At 40.6% G+C, this 8,125-nt stretch overlaps 1 long non-coding RNA gene across 1 annotated transcript; it reads right to left on the reverse strand.

Moving 5' to 3' along the window:
• Window positions 1–644: 644 nt before the first annotated feature.
• LOC138949435 (uncharacterized) lies at window positions 645–7,604 on the reverse strand. Its single transcript, XR_011450276.1, has 4 exons — window positions 6,557–7,604; window positions 4,716–4,937; window positions 4,034–4,182; window positions 645–2,657 (listed from the first exon to the last, which is right to left on the reverse strand). It is a non-coding gene; the product is annotated as an uncharacterized lncRNA (long non-coding RNA).
• Window positions 7,605–8,125: the final 521 nt, after the last annotated feature.

Raw genomic sequence — 8,125 nt, forward strand, 5'->3', positions numbered from 1 at the left:
GCAAAAATTCCAAGTTTTGATGGCATTAAAGCTTTGGTTTAACGCCAAGTAACATCATGTTATCGTAGACTTAACTTGCAAAACTGCTTGTTTTGGTGGTGTTACAGCTTGCTTGTAATGTGATTAACATCATGTTATCGTAGACTTAACTTGCAAAACTGCTTGTTTTGGTGGTGTTACAGCTTGCTTGTAATGTGATTAACATCATGTTATCGTAGACTTAACTTGCAAAACTGCTTGTTTTGGTGGTGTTACAGCTTGCTTGTAATGTGATTAACATCATGTTATTGCTGGTATAACATGCAAAACCCCATGTTATGTTGGTGTTAAAGCTTGCTCAAATGCCTATTAACTCCATGTTATGTTGGTGTTAAAGCTTGCTCAAATGCCTATTAACACCATTTTAGTTGGTGTAAGGCTTGATTATTAATTTAAAAAAACACCATGTTATGACGTTCACATAATTGTTTTCCACTGGATGGAATTTTGTGGAAAAGAAAGCATGTTGTTTGGGAATTGTGTGCGGGTTTCATGCTTGGATATTGCACTATGCTGACTTGTCACAGGTCAATTTACATTTAACAATATTAGTTTTCAAATGCATCATCCTTCACACATTATGTAAACATCTTTAACATTAACACTTTGGTTGTAAAATGATTGCACTTTATTCAAACAGGAAAAAAACAAAAATGCTGATTCACAATGTACAATAGCAAAGGACTATTTTGAGTGGAGACAGTGTTCATCCACACTATAGATGCCCTGTGAAAACATTGGCCATAGATATATGTGAATTACTTCCCTTGGGTATGAACATTTATGAATGATTAAATGGGTGAAAGAAGGCCACACAAAATGAAAATCAGTAAATAACAAAATCACTTCCCTTGTGAGTAAGAACAGTCATACCATGTTCCAACTTTTTGCTAAAAATTCGCCCACAATGTGACCTTCAAAGTTAACAAGAAGAGCAAACGCTCGATCGAGTCACTTTCGCAGTTCTGAATATTATATGAGGCATCAGATGGACAGGAAGAAATTGCTATTCACAACACAATGCATACCTGAAGCATACCTGTGACCTTGAAAAAGGTCAAAGGTCACCAAAGCAGACGTCAAAGTGTAGAGGTCACTGGGAGTCACGTTCACATAAAATTTGAGCCCGGTCACTTTTATAGTTTCCGAGAAAAGCCCAACGTTAAGTTGTGTGTTGCCGAACAGAAAAGGCTAGTTATCTCCCTTGTTTTTCTGATAACGTTCGTAAAAGGCTACAGATGTAAATACTTTGATGTAAAGAATAATCCTACAAAGTTTCAATCACATCCGATGAACTTTGTCAAAGATATAAAATGTCTAATTTTTCCTTTGACGCTGACCTGTGACCTTGAAAAAGGTAAAAGGTCAACGAAACCATCGTTAAAGTGTAGAGGTCATTGGAGGTCACGACTAAACAAAATATGAGCCCGATCGCTTTGATAGTTTCCGAGAAAAGTCCAACGTTAAGGTGGTGTCTACGGACGGCCGGCCGGACGGCCGGCCGGACAGACTAACACTGACCGATTACATAGAGTCACTTTTTCTCAAGTGACTCAAAAAGGGGTAACTGAACTTCATGTTTGGATGTCATGGAGTCATGGAGTCCAACATGAAGAAATGTATAAGAACACAAGAATGTATGAATGACAAAGAACAAATGTTTATTTTTGAATGTTTTATGTATGTTATTATTACGGACACAAAAGCTCAGCAATGCAATTTCTCTTTTAGAGATTAATGAAGTTATTGTATTGTATGTCAGTAAATTTTGAAAGCCCTAGATTCATAAACATCTGAAAACTGCTCAACGTCTTTGCATCACGGCACATTAATAAAAGTAAGAGTTAGTAAGACTGGCCTAACTGCTATGGTGAGCCAGTAATAACTCGTTGATGAAGAATTATTTGAATTCTGAATTTCGAACAAACAAATACAGTGTCCTTCCAAACCCCCTTTTCAGGCCTCCAAGAATAAAAAAATAAGCTGGTCTTAAAAAGGAGGAAATCTGCTTAATATGTAGGTAAATGTACAACAGGTTGTGAACAGAAAATCCAAAAATGTAAGGTCTGAAAAGCGGGGAAGTTTGAAAAGGGGGGAAGGGGGGGACATAAAATGTGACGATCATAACAACCATAATTTATCTAACAAAGTTCATTCTGAAATCTTCTTCAGCGTTTGATTATGGAGAGACTAAATCCTCAGTTCAGATGTGGTCTTAACTCCTTGTCTCCCAGGTACACACAGTCACTATGTACATTGCATCTGTTATCATTCGGCACATATCCGCATCCTGCTTAGACTGTTAGCTTCAGTCGCTTCCTGTAACGTTGATCTAACGCCAGGATTCTAGCCTGTTGATACAGTTTCTACAATTCTGAGTGACCTGCTGCAGCACAGCTGGTCTCGGCTTAAAAAATCTTGGTCAACATAGATGGGGTACAAAGTGTTAAAATAAAGCGTCCTTCCAAAGTTGATGACAGGTCCCCAGAGTATTCACAAAATTATATGGTACTGGAACTGGAAGCCTTGCACGGCGACGAAAAAGATGTCCACGCCTACATGAAGAAGCATCCTTCACGGCTTCAGCGGAAACAGTCGGCTGGGGATGAGGACAGCACCTATGTAAAAAATATAGACAAGAACAAAAATATATGTCAATGGGAAAACAAAGAAACAAGTAGAGAAGGACCTCCCCACCTTTACACAGTGAAAATGAAAAACACATGTGAATGTACTTATGTTTTAAATCTCCCCCCCCCCCCCCCCCAATTAAGACCAATTATCCAAGATATTTTTCAGTCCTCAAAGGAGAATTTCACTGTTCTCACGGAACCCTGTAGAAAACTGAGCTGTGCTAATATATTATATAACTGCAAACATCCCTCAAATTCAATATTGCAAGCCACTATACATTCCTCATAAAGGCACTTCATGCTCACGTGTGAAAACTAACATAAGTTTACAAGTGTGTATCTACTTATAATAATAATAATAATAATAATAACGGGCATTTATAAAGCGCCTTATCAGAAGTTCAAAGCGCGTGACAACAATACGTGTATAAAAAATTCATACAATCACTGTCAGATTCAAACAACACATCATGCACATCTCACATCCCCAGACTCTATGCCAAGGCCAAAAAAAAAAGAAGTCTGTTTACGGTATCCCGACCGACCCTATTTTTTTGCGCGACCCTAGACTTTTTTTTGGCATTTGGGAAAAAAAGAAAAAAAATCAAAATTTTAAAACAAAGTTTGTCAATGTTTTTTGGCAAAATAATTTGATGTTTTTTGGAGAAAAAAAAAAATCCCGACCTACCGACCCTATTTTTTGGGCCGATGTTACCGTAAACAGACTATTTTTTTGTTTGGCCTAAGGAACTATCCGTAATGTTGTTGGAACAAGTGAGTTTTCAAATTGGACTTAAAAGATGAAATCATGTATGGAGAGTGACGTAATAGAAAGGGGAGTGAATTCCATAACTGAGGGCCATGATATGAAAACGTGCGGAAGCCATGAGCCTTGCGTTTAAAGCAACCTTGACGGAGAAGTCGAGCATCAGCAGAAGAATGAAGGGTGCGAGAGGGAGTGTAGAGGGAGACCAGTTACGAAAGATAGGCAGGTGCCGATTCAGAGAATGAGAGATGATCTTGTAGCAGAAGCAGGCAGCTTTATACCTAATACGTTGAGACACAGGAAGCCAGTGAAGTTCTTTCATGAGAGGAGTGCTGCAGAGTGTTGTACTTTTTGCAAGGGTTGGAGAGTGGAGTCAGGGCAGCCTAGGAGAAGGGATTTGCTGTAATCTAATCTACACAGAATGCAGGATGTAACGAGAGTTTTAGTGGCATCAACAGTCAGAAATGTTCTTGTGGAACCTATTCTTCTAGTTCTAATGTAGTACCTGTTTGTAGTGAACTCACCAGCAGGAGTATTGCATACATAATTACGCATTACTGAATTAAAGTAACTATTTTCAAAGCTTCTCGCTTACCTTGGAATAGTGTCAAGCAGCTTATGTTGTGTCTAGATCAGCAATCAGATCTTCACACTCAGCCTGCACTTGCTGAAAACTGGACATGCCTGTATCTCAATCAAGCTGTTGTTGCGGAGACAACGGAACCATGCTCAAGTCAGGTCCAACTGAAATAAAAGCATATTGTTAGCTGATAAATGATTTGATCAAGCAAAACCATGCGGTATTTTTTTAATAAAATATTTTGTATACCCCGCTAATGCAAAAATAATGTACTTATTTACTATTAGCATTAATTTTAGCTGGTCATTCAAACCAGAGCTTGTTCTAGAACTCCACAAGAACAACCATGGCAGTTGGCAATGGCACTGGCAGAATACAGATCAAAACAATATTAGTATTAGCCTCACCAAGGGTTGACTTCCCATCAAAATGAATGACGGACTGAATCAAACTTCAGAGACATTACAATTTTTCACAACGATTTTTTCAGCAAACAGCCATGTTTACCTGTACAAATGTATCAGTGATATCACTATGAGTATGACAGTATGACAGTGTGGTAAGCTTACCGACGATTCGTTCAGTATAGTCTTTCTATGTAAGTAGTGGTCCAGTGAACGATACCTTCCGCCTGTGGTTCGAGACAGAGATTAAGTTGAAACTTAATTCGAGAAGCCAAACACTGACGAATACTTACGTATTTTGAGCAAAACCCACGCACGTCGACCACAAGTTGATGTCTGCTGGAGTGCGTAATCATAACGTAGAGGACAACAGTTTCACTTGGCTGGCTTCGGTTATTCCCTGTATCTGTTCCTTGCTGTTCTCCAAGAGACACCATGGTGCAGCAAGCTGAAGGGTGTCCTGTCGTATTTCCTCGAAGTTGTAGTAGGCAACCAGGAGGTGGGGGGCGACTGACCTGCAGCAGAATTCAAATCAATTAGTCAAGTCACTATGACATATCTTTATTGTTATCGCCACACGACGGGCGCTGTGGCGGGGTGGTAAGACGTCGGCCTCGTAATCGGAAGGTCGAGGGTTCGAATCCCGGCCGCGGCCGCCTGGTGGGTTAAGAGTGGAGATTTTTCCGATCTCCCAGGTCAACTTGTGTGCAGACCTGCTAGTGACTTATCCCCCTTCGTGTGTACAGTAGTCCCTTCCATTTCCGGCCCTTTCGTGGGCGTGAACCTACCCGGAGCGGCCAGCTTTCCCATGACTAATGAGTTTTCCTTCTATAATTGACTCTTAATGGCCGTTAACCTGTCTGACGCGGTCAACGGTCACTGATTTTTGCCCTAAGGTGCCCCTCTTACTCGACAGGAGCGGCCACTTAACGGCCACTTGTCACTTTCGCGGGTGAGCGCCTGTGGTGTGTGTGTGTGTGTGTGTGTGTGTGTGTGTGTGTGTGTGTGTTGTGTGCACAGACGGCACAGCACGAGCAGACGACATGAATACTTACGCATGCGCAAACTGTAAATACAGACATGCGCATACATGTACATTTACGGCAGTCACTTCCGGATCGATCACAGCTGATGTGAGTTTGAAACACTTGTTTATCTGACACTCAAATACATATATAATAATCCAAACAACACACATAGAAACATACGAAACAATAGCTTAGCCAGGACGATCGAGTTAAACACGCAAATAATTAAGATGTATAAACGAAAGCAAAACTAACAGAGACAATGAATCGGCGGCTCGTGGATGATCGCTTTCTTTTCTTCATGAAAACTTGATCGTGTTTTGGTTTTTTTTTTGGAGGAGGAGGGGGCCTGTAATGAACGGCCACCTGATATTTGCGGTCACCTTTGCAATGACTAATGGGTGACCGGATATGGCAGGTACTACTGTACACGCAACCACAAGACCAAGTGCGCACGGAAAAGATCCTGTAATCCATGTCAGAGTTCGGTGGGTTATGGAAACACGAAAATACCCACCATGCTTCCTCCGAAAGCGGCGTGTGGCTGCCTAAATGGCGGGGTAAAAACGGTCATACACGTAAAAACACGAGTGTACATGGGAGTTTCAGCCCACGAACGCAGAAGAAGAAGTTATCGCCACACCAACCCTAAATTTTTCCTACCATACTGTACTATTTGTTATCCGAGAGAGAAAAAATCCATGTTGCAGACTCAACTGGAAAAATTCCCTTCTCCATCATCTAGTGGACAGAGCTCACATGATTTCAAACAAATCTTTTTTTAAAGTCACATACTTTGTGCGACAGTGTTAGTTTACTGTAACTGTAATTTATAAATAGCAAATTAAAAAATATCACTTATCAGATAATCAGCTAAATGCCTGGCAGATGACCCTCATTCAAAGTGAGTCGTGGCTAAACCATGAAACTAGAAAAACAGGTTATAATATATAACTATAAATCTCACACTGACAGCGGACAGAAACTGAGAAAACACCCAGTATACATGTACCGGTACTCACAAAAGAGTTACAAGTAGCATATTATCACTATCAGTATCACTAATAGCATACTATACTGGGCAAATAACAGCAATTTTTACTCACTGGGGGTTTCCTGGCTGGAGTCTTTGGTGTTTCTGTTAGGCGCGTTTGATCGATCTGCGCGATCGCACTGCGCGTTTGGTGGATCGATCAAACGCGCACACATCGATCGATGTGTGCGCGTTTGATCGATGCAAAGAATACAATACAAGAATCGTTAAAACGCGCAGCTCTTATACTTGCGCATTTGGACGATCTGTCACAAAGTAAGTCCCTACCACACACAAACGTCGCACGCCGGAAGTGAAAAGTTTCAAATACAGGAATGTTCCGAAATATACCCCGACAACGTTTTTGATTACAATTCAGCTATTTTTTCTTTTTTTTTTTATTACTGCTGAGCTCTATTCACATAGGCTCAAGTTAGTTTTATTGCTTCAGTCTCTCTTCATTCGTTTAACTCATACATGATGGAGAGGTTTAGGCACACACTGCGGCAAGTGGAGGCAGATATATGCATCAGCCATGTGTCCCAAATCAATCTTGATGTCAAGCGAAAAGTTCAATACGATTGTGAACCACCTAAGAGACAAACACACACACACACACACACACACACACACACACACACACACACACACACTGCACACATGCACTTACATACACCCAGACACATACACATACACACCCGCGCACATACACACACATGCACAACCTTACACACACAAACACACACACACGGGCGGGGATGTAGCTCAGTCAGTCGGTAGCGCGCTGGATTTGTATTCAGTTGGTCGCTGTCAGCGTGAGTTCGTCCCCACGTTCGGCGAGAGATTTATTTCTCCGAGTCAACTTTGTGTGCAGACTCGCGCCTCGGTGTCCGAACACCCCCGTGTGTACACGGCAAGCACAAGACCAAGTGCGCACGATGACTGCCTAAATGAGAGAGAGAGAGACAGAAAGAGAGAGAGAGAGAGAGAGAGAGACAGAGAGAGAGAGAGAGAGAGAGAGAGAGAGAGAGACGCACGCGGGCCAAGGAAGAGAGAGAAAGAGATACAGGGACAGGGACAAACATACTGACAGTAGCTGAAGTATATGGCCCAAAGTCAGAATAGGTGTCCATTTTTGTGACATACAAAATCAATTTTAAAAATGAACATTTTCTTTGTTTTGAAAATAGAGATGTATTTTAGAGCATAAATTATACGCAAGGAACAGCTATGATTTAAGAAAACTCATGTTTGATCACTTCACAGATTCAGGTTTAAAAGTTTGCAGGAGTTCATAACTTCACACGGTCACAAAATTTAGACTTGTTAAATCATTGTTGCTACATGTATTGGGTCTGATTTAGACATCTGAGCAAATTGCTACAGCAAATTACTTTGCATTTCAAGCAAGTTAAACTTGTTTTGGCCACGCATGATGCAGATGTGAACTCCATTAATGGGAAGTTCATAACTTCACATAATTTACTTTTATTGGTATAATAAATTTAATTTATACAGGCAGGAAACAATTTGTTTTGTTTTTTAATCTGAAAAAGGTGAGCTGGAACATGAAGGTAATTTTTGAAGATGAAGTGTGGAGAAGATGTTTTGGTTATCTGTATTATTTATAGAAATTAATATT

The sequence above is a fragment of the Littorina saxatilis genome, linkage group LG15 (genome assembly GCF_037325665.1).
Source record: "Littorina saxatilis isolate snail1 linkage group LG15, US_GU_Lsax_2.0, whole genome shotgun sequence".
NCBI lineage: Eukaryota > Metazoa > Mollusca > Gastropoda > Littorinimorpha > Littorinidae > Littorina > Littorina saxatilis.